We start from the raw sequence: 15,057 nt of genomic DNA, 5'->3' as shown, positions 1-15,057 counted from the left end.
CCTCTCCGCCCCCACCCCATTCCGGCCTATCACCCTCACCTTGACCTCCCTCCACCTATCGCATTTCCAACGCCCCTCCCCCAAGTCCCTCCTCCCTACCTTTTATCTTAGCCTGCTGGACACACTTTCCTCATTCCTGAAGAAGGGCTTATGCCCGAAACGTCGATTCTCCGGTTCCTTGGATGCTGCCTGACCTGCTGCGCTTTTCCAGCAACACATTTTCAGCAAGTAAGTCCTATACCCAAAGTGCAGAACAAATCCAGCCCATTACTGTCCCAGTCCACTCTGTCAATAGCAAGGTGATGGAAGGTGTCAACAGTGCTATAAAGCACCAATTGCTCAGCAATAATCTGCTCATTGACATTCAGGTTGGATTCCATCAGGGCCTCATAGCACATTACCATATTGCAGCAGAGCTTCATAGACAAACACTGACAAAAGAGCCAGGTACCAGAAGGGAGGTGAGAGTGTGACTGCTCTTGACATCAAGTCTGCATTTGACAGAGTATGGTATCAAGGAGTCTGAGCAAAATGAGTCAATAGGAATTAGGGAAAATTCTCTGCTGGTTGTAGTGATACCTGGGTACAAAGGAACATGTTATGGTGGTTAGGAAGGCAGTCATCTCAGCAGTCATTCCTCAGGGTAATGCCCTAGGTTCAATCATCATCAGCTGCTTCATCAACAACCTTCCCTCATCGTAAGGTCAAAAGTCGGGACGTTTGCAGATGACTGCACAATGTCCAGCACCATTCACAACTCCTCAGATACTGAAGCAGTCTATGTTCAAATACAATAAGACTTGCACAAAATCCAGGTTTGGGCTGACAAGTGACATGTAACAGAGACCACACAAGTGCATGGCAATGATCATCTCCAACAAGAGACTAAGTCACCCCCAAATTCCCCAAAGTCTGTCCAGTTCCAAGAAGGCACAACTCAGGAGTGTGAAGGAATACTCCTCACACTCAAGGGGTTGACACCATCCAAGACAAAACAACCTGCTTGATTCATTCACAAACATCCATACCTTCCACTGCCAAGGCTCAGTAGCAGCAGTGCATATCTATAAGAAGCACTGCAGAAAGTCACCAAGTCTCCTTCAGCTGCACTCTCCAAATCCATGACCATTACCATATAGAAGGACAAGGACCAACAAATATGGATATGTGGGAAAAACACCACCTGCAAGTTCCCCTCCAAGACACTCACCATCATACCTTGGAAATATATTTCCATCCTTTCAGTTTCACTCAGTCAACATTCTGGAACTTCCTCCCTAAGAATATTTTGGATATACTTGCAGCAAACGGGGCAGCAGCAATCCATGAAGGCAACTCACCACCACCTTCTTAAAGATAGCTCGGGATGCGCAATAAATGTTGGGCCAGCCAATGATATCCACATCCCCTGAAGAAAATAAATCAGAAAGTCACCTTCCTGAACTTGACAAACATACAGGTTAGTGGTAAAAGTTGTATGCAGATTTAACAAATATTTGTAAGGAGATCTCAGTAACCTGTAAGAATAACAGGGTGGCTATGGTAGGGGATTTCAACTTTCCAAACATAGACTGGGACTGCCATAGTGTTAAGGGTTTAGATGGAGAGGAATTTGTAAAGTATGTACAAGAAAAGTTTCTAATTTAATGTACCTACTAGAGAAGGTGCAAAACTTGACCTACTCTTGGGAAATAAGGCAGGGCAGGTGACTGAGGTGTCAGTGGGGGAGCACTTTGGGGCCAGCGACTATAATTCCATTAGATTTTAAAAAGTGATGGAAAAAGATAGACCAGATCTAAAAGTTGAAGTTTTAATTTGGAGGAAGGCTAATTTTGACAGTATTAGGCAAAAACTTTCAAAAGCTGACTGGGGGCAGATATTCACAGGTAAAGGGACGGCTGGAAAATGGAAAGCCTTCAGAAATGAGATAACGAGAATCCAGAGAAAGTATATTCCTGCCAGGGTGAAAGGAAAGACTGGTCGGTATAGGGAATGCTGGATGACGAGAGAAATTGAGGATCTGGTCAAGAAAAGGGAAGCATGTGTCAGGTATAGACAAGATAGATCAAATGAATCCTTAGAAGAGCATAAAGGCAGTTGGAGTATACTTAAGAGGGAAATCAGGAGGGCAAAAAGGGACATGAGATAGCTTTGGCAAATAGAGAATTCAAAGGGTTTTTGCAAATAAATGAAGGACAAAAGGGCAACTTGGGGGAGAATAGGGCCCCTCAAGGATCAGCAAGGCAGCCTTTGTGTGGAGCTGCAGAAAATGGGGGGGATACTAAACAAGTATTTTGCATCAGTACTTACTGTGGAAAAGGATATGGAAGATATAGAATGTAGAGAAATAGAAGGTGACATCTTGAAAAATGTCCATATTACAGAGGAGGAAGTGGTGGTTGTCTTGAAACACATAAAAGTGGATAAATCCCCAGGACCTGATCAGGTGTACCCTAGAACTCTGTGGGAAGCTAGGGAAGTGATTGCTGGGCCCCTGGCGGAGATATTTGCATAATCAATAGTACAGGTAAGCTGCCGGAAGACTGGCGGTTGGCTAACATGGCTTACTGTTTAAGAACGGTAAGGATAAGCCAGGGAACCATAGAACAGTGAGCCTGATGTTGGTGGTGAGCAAGTTGTTGGAGGGAATCCTGAGAGACAGGATGTACATGTATTTGGAAAGGCAAGGACTGATTAGGGATAGTCAACATTGCTTTGTGCATGGGAAGTCATGTCTCACAAACTTGATTGAGTTTTTTGAAGAAGTAACAAAGAGGATTGATGAGGGCAGAGTGGTAGACGTGATCTATATAGACTTCAGTAAGGTATTCGATAAAGGTTTCCCATGGAAGACTGGTTAGCAAGGTTAGATCTTTAGATCTCATGGAATACAGGGAGAACCAGCCATTTGGAAACAGAACTAGCTGAAAGGTAGACACAGAGGGTGGTTTTTCAGACTGAAGGCCTGTGACCAGTGATGTGCCACAAGGATCAGTACTGGGTCCATTACTTTTCATCGTTTATATAAATGATTTGGATGTGAGCATAAGAGGTATAGTTAGTAAGTTTGCAGATGATACCAAAATTGGAGGTCCAATTTGGTATCTAATTGGACACCAAAATTAGATAAATGCAAGGTACTGCATTTTGGGAAAGCAAATCTTAGCAGGACTTATACACTTAATGGTAAGGTCCGAGGGAGTGTTGCTGAACAAAGAGACCTTGGAGTGCAGGTTCATAGCTCCTTGAAAGTGGAGTCGCAGGTAGATAGGATAGTGAAGGCGGTGTTTGGTATGCTTTCCTTTATTGGTCAGAGTATGGAGGACAGGAGTTAGGAGGTCACGTTGCAGCTGTAGAGGGGGTTAGGCCACTTTTGGAACATTGCATGTATTTCTGGTCTCCTTCCTTTCGGAAAGATGTTGTGAAACTTGAAAGGGTTCAGAAAAGATTTAAAATGATGTTGCCGGGGTTGGAGGATTTGAGTATAGGGAGAGGTTGAATTCGCTGGGGTTGTTTTCCCTGGAGAGTCGGAACCTGAGGGGTGACCTTATAGCGGTTTATAAGGTCATAAGGGGCATGGATAGGATAAATAAACAAAGTCCCTTCCCTGGGGTGGGGGAGTCCAGAACTAGAGGGCATAGGTTTAGGGTGAAAGGGGAAAGATATAAAAGAGACCTAAGGGGCAACTTTTTCCCCACAGAGGGTGGTATGTGTGTGGAATGAGCTGCCAGAGGAAGAAGTGGTGGAGGCTGGTACAATTGCAACATTTAAAAAGCATCTGGATGGGTGTATGAGCAGGAAAGGTTTGGAGGGATATGGGCCAGATGCTGGTGGGTGGGACTAGATTGGGTTTGGATATTTCATCAGCATGGACAAGTTGGACTGAAGGGTCTGTTTCTGTGCTGTCCATCTCTATGACTCTAATTGCACAATTTTGCATCAAAGTCGAAGCCCACTGTCAGTAAAATGATTGATATATATTAATCATCAAATTTTCCTGTAAACCATTACAAGTTACTTCCTAAGTGAAGCATAGCAACTGCCTAGCTAGCGACTGCAATATCATAATCAGTTAGTAGCATTCTGGCCCAACAGAACAGTGGGTTGTGGGTTCAAATGGGTATTTGAGAATAAACTCCAGGCGGACAGTTCAGATACTTAGTGAGTGCATGTTACATTTATGTGGGTGGTGTCTTATAGTTGAACCAAGGTCAATCTAAACCTCTTGCACTTGGAACTGGGCCTTCCCTTCCTAACAGCATCCACACCCCAAGGACTGCAGGAGTTCAAGATGACAGCTCACCACCATCTTCTTGGAGAGTGATAAATACTGGCCCAGTCACAAAGCCCACATCCCATGAACGAGAAAAAGAAAATAAGATCAGAGTGTGTGTGTTATGGTCAACATTTACCTCGAAACAATCAAAACCATCCATGATCAATTATTAAGTCATTGGCATTTGTCACATCTTTCTGCATGTAAATTGGCTGCATTGTTGTTATTATGCCTCAGAATAATTAATTCGCTGTGAAAAGCTTTGCGAAAGCGTGAAAATGTAGTGGGCACCATATAAATGCAAGTACATTTTTTGAAAATAAATTGCTACAGACATTACTGAATAGGTGCAATGATTTTGATGTTAAATAAGGCTTTGGCAGCTCAGCAGTGTTAAAGATCCTTTGCAACTGTTGAACAAGTAGGATGTTCTCCAGATGTTCTGACCAACATCCTGCTTAAAATCAGTGACATCAAAATATGAATCAAGTGATTTTAATTGCCAAACCCATGTGGGATAATGCTAATGCATTTCGCTAGCTATCAGCACTGAGCACAATCCAAAAACATGAAGTGCACCATGTAAGAATAAATAGTATGCAAAACTAACTTCGATTTTATTTTTATTTAAATCCTTCATCATTGCAGTTGGGAAAAGAGTGACTTGTTTCAAATCAGCAATCTAATTTTAAGGTTGAGTCATGTCTTTGCAGTAACGTTATTCAAATCTGTAACAACACTTATCATTCACAATCCTTGCTTGTTCTATAACTGTCCAGGTGTGTTTTGAATAATATTTGACATGATAGTAAAAAAGGAATTATACCTCTATACTGAGCATGTGTGCAAGGAGCCTTTGGTTAGTAGCATCAGATTGCATGCAATTGGAGCTAGGGTCTGTAAGGTTCCAGAAACGTCCTTTCTTACCATCTTCAGCAAATAGTTGTGTTCAATAAAGCTGACTCCTGTTCATTCACAGAATTCAGATCTCATATTACGACATACAGAATAATTTGTACAAGACTAAATTAGAAACACTGATTTTGGCCAACATGATAATTAATGATTTTTTTTTCCCCACTGGATCATTTGCACTTGTGCAAACCAGTTAATTTATTGTTTAAAAGTTTCAGTATGCAAGTGGTGATGAAACTAGTGTTGCTTCATAAGCTGCATAGAGATCACAAGAGGCTAGTATTGTTTCACCAAGAATGTGGTACGAGATATTTATGCTTGGAGACATTGGGAGCAGTTTCAGTGTATATCACAAAGAGAGCCTGGAATCTATACTGTATAAATCTATACTGTAACTTGTGCAGTAAGATGAAAAAGGAGTTAGAATCAAAGATAGCTAATTAGAATATCACTTATATCCAAGGTGAATTTGTTTCATCTTGTCAAAGATAGCCATTTGTGAGATCAAGTTTCAGGCTTCACCTCAAATCAATGAGCATCACACGCAGGGAGCACTTTGTTTTGTTGAGTCCATTTGAGAGGCAGAGCAGAAGAGGCAGCTAGTCCTGCACCTGAAGCAGAGAAAATGCAGAATATTGTTCAACATGCAGGATGCAGGTGGGATTTTGCTTTCAAATGGAGGGGTCTGTTTGTGAGAGCTTGAACAAAGATTCACCAAGCTTCAGACAGAAGGAAAAAAAAATCTGCAGTTTAATCCTGACCAGTGGCTTCAGTGAGAGCTTGAACAAAGATTCACCAAGCTTCAGACAGAAGGAAAAAAAAAACTGCAGTTTAATCCTGACCAGTGGCTTCAGAATTTATCTGCCGAGAAAAGTGAAAAAGCAGCAAAGCACTGGAAGCCAAACAAGACCTTTGGACTGGATCTTGGAAGGTGAAGTATCCACTTAAGTGAGTGTAATTTCTTGTTGCACTAAATGCTGAATGATTAATCTCTTTTCAGTAATGTACAAGTATAGTATAAAAATAGTGTTTAGTGTTTTTTCCCCCTTTTACAGGGAATGATTCAAAACCTGAAATCTTGATGTCATTTTTTCTTAGTGCATTGATAGTTCAAATTTCTCATTAGAAGTTCAGTCTGAGATATTATTATTAATAATAAATAATCGTAATAGCTTATAAAATAGTTACTGAGATTTTATTTGGTAGCAATAGGAAATCTTGTTCACTCATTACTTGGCTATAAAATCTTCGTCAAATAATCAACTGCATCAAGTAGCAATTCAAATTGCATGGAAATTGAGAAAAATATTAATTATTCAATGTCTAACCTTTTAAAAGCAAGCCTGCAGTCGCAGAGTAGTTAACAAATTTCAATGAAGTAGTTAACTTTCCAGTTACTTCATCTTCTGGTAACCCAGAAGGTTATTGAATGAAGAATATTGGCTTGATTCTTAGCCGAAAAACAGAGGATGATTTTTCCCATTGCTAGAAGTTTTCTTTCCTAAGTGGGAGATAGAAGTGTCAGGTTATCACTTTAAATAAGTGGCCTTGAGAACAATAACACTTTCTCTCCTCTACTGCTCAAATGCTAGAATAATGTTTGACAAATACCACCAGTCAATAATCAAAATATCTTGTCAAATTAGCCTACTATCACACGATGCCAGATAACGGGCGGCACGGTGGCACAGTGGTTAGCACTGCTGCCTCACAGCGCCAGAGACCCGGGTTCAATTCCCGCCTCAGGCGACTGACTTGTGTGGAGTTTGCACATTCTCCCCGTGTCTGCGTGGGTTTCCTCCGGGTGCTCCGGTTTCCTCCCACAGTCCAAAGATGTGCAGGTCAGGTGAATTGGCTATGCTAAATTGTCCGTAGTGTTAGGGTAGGGGTAAATGTAGGGGTAGGGGTATGGGTGGGTTGCGCTTCGGCGGGTCGGTGTGGACTTGTTGGGTCGAAGGGCCTGTTTCCACACTGTAATCTAATCTAATCTAATCTAATCTAATCACACGTCAATAGACTTCTACTTAGTGGAGACAAAACAGTTGAAAATGTAGAACATAGAAAAGTACCAGGCCCTTTGACCCACGATATTGTGCCAAGATTTAATCCTAATGTAAAATATAGTAACTTAACTTATGCACCCCTCAACTCACTGCTATCTCATGTGCATGTCCAGCAGTCGCTTAAATGTCCCCAATGACTCTGCTTCCACCACCACAGCTGGCAATGCATTCACAACTCTCTGCATAACGAACCTACCTCTGACGCCTTTATACCTTTCTCCTAATATCTTCAAACTATGACTCCTCGTACCAGTCAATCCTGCCCTGGGAAAAGATCTCTGGCTATTGACTCTATCCATACCACTCATTATTTTGTACACCTCGATCAGGTCTCCTCTCTTCCTCCTTCTCTCCAGAGAGAAAAATCCAAGCTTTTTCAACCTTTCTTCATAAGGCAAGCCATCCAGTCCAGGCAGCATCCTGGTAAACCTTCTTTACACCCTCTTCAAAGCATCTGTATCCTTCCTATAGTAGGGTGACCAGAACTGGACACAATATTCAAAGTGTAGTCTCCCCAGGGACTTGGAGAGCTGCAGCAAAACCTCGTGGTTCTTAAACTCGATCCCCCTGTTAATGAAAGCCAAATCACCATATGCTTTCTTAACAACTCTATCCACTTGGGTGGCAACTTTCGAGGGAGTTATGTATTTGCACACCCAGATCCCTCTGTTCCTCCACACTGCCAAGAATCCTGTCTTTCATCCTATATTCAGCATTCGAGTTCGACCTTCCAAAATGCATCACTTTGTATTTATCCAGGTTGAATTCCATCTGCCATTTCTCAGCCCAGCTCTGCATCCTGTCTATGTCACGCTGCAACTTACAGTAGCCCTCTATACTAATCAATGACACCTCTAACCTTTGTGTCATCTGCAAATTTACTAACCCACCCCTCAACCTCCTCATCCAAGTCATTTATAAAAACTATAAAGAGCAGACGCCCAAGAACAGAGCCCTATGGGACACCACTCAACACTGACCTCCAGGCAGAATACTTTCCATTTACAACCACTCTCTGCCTTCGGTTAGCCAGCAAGTTCTGAATCCAGATAGCCAAATCTCCCTGTACCCCATTACTCCCTGACTTTATTAATGAGCCTACCATGGGGATCCTTATCAAATGCCTTGTTGAAGTCCATATACACCACATCCACTGCTCGACTGTCATCGACCTGTCTTGATACCTCCTCAAAAGAACTCAATAAGATTTGTGAGGCATGACCTGCCTCTACAAAGCCATGGTGACTGCCTTTCATCACGCTATGCTTTACCAAATAGTCATAAATCCTATCCCTCAGAATTCTTTCCAAAACTTTGCTGACCACAGATGTAAGACTGACTGGTCTGTAATTGCCAGGGATTTCCCTGTTACCCTTCTTGAAAAGAGGAACATTCGCTTCCTTCCAATCCTCTGATACGACTCCTGTGGAAGTTGAAACAGTTTCACTTTAGTAGATCAGAATTCACCAGAAAAGGTGAAAGTGTAAAGAATTGGAAAGTTCAAGCCTGATATTGTACATTATGGCTGGGGAAGCACCTACAGCCTGATGTTGAAGTAAGTGGTTTCAGTAGACACAGTAAGAATGGTTGTGATACTTCAAGGTAGGAGATCAACAGGGTTTAGGTAACATTTTCATAGAATCCTTTAAGAGTGCAGAAACAGGCCATTCGGCCAGAGTCTTCATCAACTCTCCAAACAACATCCCATTCATAACCATGCTGCCTACCTTACATATCCCTGGACACGGGCAATTTAGATCAGTCAATTCACCTAACTTCACCGGTTTTGGCTTGGATGGCCATAGTAGCAATCGACTGTCCACACTTTCCAGTGGGCAGCACCGACAGCTGACAAAAGTAGGACCTGGGACTAGCTCAGGAAAATAAACCCATAATACCTCACCATTCCATTTGAAACTCAGTCACAGCATTGAATATGCATTTAACCATTGACCTTTCTTGTTTGCAGTTCTAAGCATATAACTACATTTACTCATTGAAACAATATGAAATAATTTTTAACCACTTGAAATCAACATATGTATCAGGTTAATTTGTTATACCTGAATTAATTTTGTTTCTCCTTAGTCTATCATTCCAAGAATTACTTAAAAATACAATGGGTAAGGGAAAAAGATACTTACCCAGTTTCGCAAAATTAGCAAAGGATGCTTTACGTTTAAAAAAAACTGGAGCACAGGAATCATAGTCAGATGTACAGCACGGAAACATACCCTTTGGTCCAACCTGTCCATGCCGACCAGATATCCCAACCCAATCTAGCTCCAACTACAAGCACCCAGATGTTTCCCTCCAAACCCTTCCTATTCATATACCCATCCAGATGCATTTTAAATGTTGCAATTGTACTAACCGCTACCACTTCCTCTGGCAGCTCAACTTATACACGTACCACCCTCTGCGTGAAAACGTTGCCCCTTAGGTCTCTTTTATATCTTTCTCCTCTCACCCTAAACCTATGCCCTCTAGTTCTAGACTCTTTTACCTCAGGGAAAAAAACTTTGTCTATTTATCCTATCCATGCCCCTCAATTTTATAAACCTCTAAGGTTACCAGATGCCCAGCGCGAGCCTAGATGGCAGCAGCAACAAAGTGGCGCTTGGGCACAAAGCCTTGCAAGCAGAAAAGCCTGGTGTGCCCAATAGAAGTGAGCAGTGGTGGTTGATGGCAAAGGTGGCTGACTAGCACAGGTGGGTCTTAGGCCAGTGCAGGTGAAAGCATGCCATCTTGGAGGATAGATTTGTAGATGCTGGTGTTGGACTGAGGTGTACAAAGTTAAAAATCCCACAACACCAGGTTATAGTCCAACAGGGTTAATTGGAAGCACTAGCTTTTGGAGCGCTGCTCCTTCATCAGGTGGTTGTGACAACCACCTGATGAAGGAGCAGTGTTCCAAAAGAAAGTGTTTCCAATTAAACCTGTTGGACTATAACCTGGTGTTGTGGGATTTTTAACTCTTGGAGGAAGAGTGCAACCTGTCAGGCAGCATCCGAGGAGCACGAGAGTCAAGCATGAACTCTTCATTATTCTTGATGAAAAGCTCACGCCTGAAACGTCAACTCTCCTGCTCTTTGGATGCTGCCTGACCGGCAGTGCTTTTCCAGCACCACACTCTGACTCTGATCGCCAGCATTTGCAGTGCTCACCTTCTCTTGGGGAAAGGCCAACTTGGAGCCATATGCAGGCACATGGCTCAACAAAGAACTATAATGTTAACATAATGTTAATTTTTAACATCTTTTATACTAAGGTGGTGGTGCTGAACTTTTTAAAGCTTATATTTTTATTTTTCTACTTCTGTAAGGAAGATTTTGTACCTTGGTGTTTTGCACCTAAGATGGTGCACTGTGCGACACCATTGTACACTTGCACCCTGTGACTTGAGTACATGTGACAATAAAATCTAAATGTTAAAGGGATTCCCTGGCACTGACAAGTACTTGAGCATATGGCAAGACGGCGATAGAGGCAAGTCACAGAATAGTGCAAGAAAACTCGCTCAGGCCTACGCAGAGAAACCCACCAAAAATGACAGATGAAAATCTAATTTCAGGTAAAATTCGACTCTGTTCCTAAATAGTTCGGTTGAGAACAGACTAAAATGGTCATAAATAAAAGGTTAGCACTCATTCAATAAGAAATTCAGGAGGAACTTTATCCAGATTTATTAGCATGTGGAATTAGCTTTATGGAGTAGTTCAGGAAAATAGCATGGGATGACTGGACACAGATAAAGAAATAACAGTAAGAAATGGAAGGTTATGCAGATTATATGGTTATCTGACATAGAATTTGGAGCATAAATAGAGCAGTTCTACTGGCCGGCCTGTTTGAGCTTTAAATACTTTTGTATTAAAATCACAACACACAAACTATCGCTCCCACAATGAAGGGCTTGGATTTCAGAGGCAAGTATTCTATCTATTTGAGCCAGGAAGAGAATTAGATGATTTTATGCCTCCTACATACCTGCACGCAATGTTCAAATTGCAAAAGTAGATCAACATTTTGTAGCAGTTCCCAAGTGCTACACTTTAAAAATTTGAAGGTTACAGTATCATTCTTCATATGTCCCGAATTAAGGAGATTAAAATTGTCAGTTTCACTTCTTTGGCAGAATAACCCAGAGAGGCACGAACCCAAAGTTCCAGGTTTTGCAATGCTGAATATTATGATGTAAAATTACTGCAAAATGTCTCTCAATCTCCTGCTGTATCTTCTGGGGAATATAGTGAAAACGTCTGTCTATTCTGTGGGCTTTTGATGATCCTACAATGCTACAGGTGAACCCAGTGAAAAACAAAGCAAACAATCCAAGCAAGGTGGACATGTACGTACGTATAAAAGGAACACAAGAGAAAACAGAAAATAAAACATTAATTTGGAATATTTCTAGCAGTATAGTCTAGTCTACAAAACAGCACACCAATTATAAACTGATAGCACATTCAGAGAGAAGAATAGAGCTGGGGCACACCTATTGTCCATTCCTGTTCATACCTCACTAGCTGATTAGTGTTGCCAGCAGTTCTGATGGAGTACATTGCTTACTAGATTTTCAATTAGGTCCTGTTTATTTAATGGTGTGGCAATGGCATAAATAACTCAAGACTGATAATTAATTTTACTTTTACAAATAACTGTTAAACATAGAAGAAAAACTACAAACTAGTTCAAAATCTTATCACCTATTGTAAAAGTAATTTCAAATATTGCACGAGATTGCAAAATCTACCACTTTAATTATTGTTGTTCAAAAGATGGAATTCACACACAGAGGACTTGACAAAGACCTCCTTGACCAAAATCCTCAATGTGGGCCAATTTCTAAATTGGAATTTGCTATCTTACCTTCTGTAGCCCATCTGGCGAGCTCTATACAATTCAACAGTAGACCGAACCCTGGTCTGAACTAAAGTGCTAGTATCAGATTTTTCTGTAATAAATGCAATAGAAATTTTGAAGATCTGGACTTTGGGAAACTTCCTTTGGGGCACAATTTTTCTTTTAATTGCTAAAGCAGAAATAAGTACAACATGGTACATGGAGAAAAATCATGGATACTAATCATATGGGGTGACTCAGTGCTTTTGCCAAGCTCAGACACATTTAGGTGCAAAAGTATTACTTACACTAGATAAGCGCTGCCAATGCTAAATGCAGCTGCTGCATCAACAGGAGATAAAAATAATCCTCTCTATCTTAGTTGTTTTTGATTCTTAACATAATGCATCCCACACACTTAAATTCACATCACTCCTCCACCTTCCAATGGCAGCACACCACCAGCAGCATTTGATTTGCTTGCTGACCTCTGTTGGCTTCAAAGAAATGCATAGAAACATCCAGGAATGATCTTCTTGTTGACCTTTTCCCCCATCTCTATGGAAAGATGCTTCACCACAATTTTTGGATCCCCGGACAGTTAGGTTGAGTTCAGAAATTCAACATGAAAAACACTGGACATAGAACTAACAAGCTGCTCTGTTAACGAATCGAATTAGTACTTAGTTAAGCGGGACAGAAACAAGTGACTAAATAATTTTTTCCCCCCCCACTGGGTTATCCAAATATCATTATTTTTCTGAATTCTATTATTATTCCAAGTTCTGCATATACCATGTTGGTAACACTATAAATATTCTTGAAAATCATGACAGCCAAAACAGCACAAAACACTAAAGCTTGTACAAAGCTAAGAATCATATCCTTTGTTGAGAGCGCAGTTTAGCTATACAAATGTATGAACCAATGTGGAATATATTCACCTTGTACATTGCTGTGAACAGAAAAAGCAATTTTGTTACAGACTCCCAGATGGATTTTAACACAAAGTACTTTGGCAAAAGTGACCTATCAAGATGTATCAATATAAATAGGGTACATGAGGAAAAATAAACCTAAAAATAAGAACAGTGTGAAATCTATTAGCAGTTCATTTGTAACAGGATTCAGAGGACTTTTTTTAAAAAACTGTTCTACTCTTACCCTTTTCCCCAACAACCAGTTATTTGAGAGGGGCTCAATTATCATGCCGTTCACACTTCTGGTGGTGAATCTATACCAAAGCACTGGTTCTTTGTTTTTCACTTTATAGATACTTTATAAGGCTTGTTTATTTCCTCAGTTTCCTCATCCCCATAAAAAAGGTATACTAACAGTTGGTCACAATTATACTGTGCAAAGTTAATTACTACAATATGGTACAGTTAACACAAGTTTAAGAAAAATTGATATGCCCGGCAAGTCCTGTTGAAAACTTTACAATTTTGTCAGCAACATCATCAAATCATCAACTGGATCTCCAAACATCTGAAATTAATTTTGATTAAAAGTTTTTACATACCTGCAAATCTCAACCATGGGCAAATTTTAGAATGGAAGAAAAATTAAATTTGAATGAAACAACAAAGCTAAACATAACATTAATTCCTACTACTGCAAATCAAGGCACTTTCAGATCCACGACTCCGTCAACAGGTTAAGGGGGTTAGTATTTGTTGGTACGTTAATTCAACATGCCCATTATCAATACTAAACACGATCACTGATTTGCAAAGCATTGGAATCCCCAAAACTTTTATCCCCTAATCATTGAAGAAGAGCTGAAGTCCTGAAGAAGGGCTTATGCCCGAAACGTCAATTCTCCTGCTCCTTGGATGCTGCCTGACCTGCTGCGCTTTTCCAGCAACACATTTTTCATCCCTTAAATCATTCACAGCTTCTAATTAAGCACACTATTTTCTACTTAAAATCTATGCCAGTTGCCTTAAAATTAATAGAGACCAAAAGAGAAAACACTGGAAAATTAGTAACTTGTCTGAAAGTCACGTATGAAGTTTCAATAAAAATTATTTTCAACATCACAAAAAGCTTCAAATATGGTCATTCACAAAATTATACAACTTTAGCATTCTTCAATTGATTTTTGTATTATCTTCCACAACCACTTTGCCAACGTACGGAATTACTTTGAAAACTGAAGAATATCCATGATTTAACAAAAAGATCTATCACATACATTCAAAACATTTCAACAAACACCACTTAAAAATCAAATCTTTGCTGGTTAATTTTGAAGAACTATACTCAAGTCATTATTCATTAATTGTCATTTTCTTATCAGCAGTCTCCTATTTATAACAAAGGATTATTTTGAGTATCCAAAGGCAGTAAGGAGTCATTCTGAAACAAAAAAAAGTCAGAATTTTTAAACACAAACAAATCCATGAGGATTGACAGGGGTACCTGTTTAGATGATCTGAATAGGCAATTCCTCTTTGAACCATGCATACACTACAGCTTCTCCTTGGTACAAGGGAGAATGAAGTTCTAAATAGCAAGCCAATTACAATTTAATTACAATTTAAATGTCAAGGAAAAAAAGCCAACAGAACAGTTCTCTGAATGTTTTTATGTCAGACCCAATTTATAAGGGGTCTACATAAAATTGTAACTGGCTCCAATGTCAGTCCTTAAAGCACAGTCATTGCTTAAGAGAGACTGGAACTCTAAAATATATTGAGCATGCCTACAGGCATTTGACCTCATTCTTAAAATATACTCAATATAAATAGGGAAAAGAAAACCCTCTGCAAAGTTTGGAGTTTGAGTACAGACAACTCCTGAAATATATATTTTAAATTTAACTGACAGTAAATTGGATTTGTAGCCTGTTTTACTTGGAAGCAATAATGTCTGGAGTTTCTGGGTAACAAGCCAGAAATTTTGTTTTAAGAGACTGAGTAGCCTGTTACGTTGATCAAGAATGGGAGCAGAAAT

This window comes from Chiloscyllium plagiosum, chromosome 18 (assembly GCF_004010195.1).
Source record: "Chiloscyllium plagiosum isolate BGI_BamShark_2017 chromosome 18, ASM401019v2, whole genome shotgun sequence".
Lineage (NCBI taxonomy): Eukaryota > Metazoa > Chordata > Chondrichthyes > Orectolobiformes > Hemiscylliidae > Chiloscyllium > Chiloscyllium plagiosum.
Note: the sequence above shows the minus strand (reverse complement) of the source record.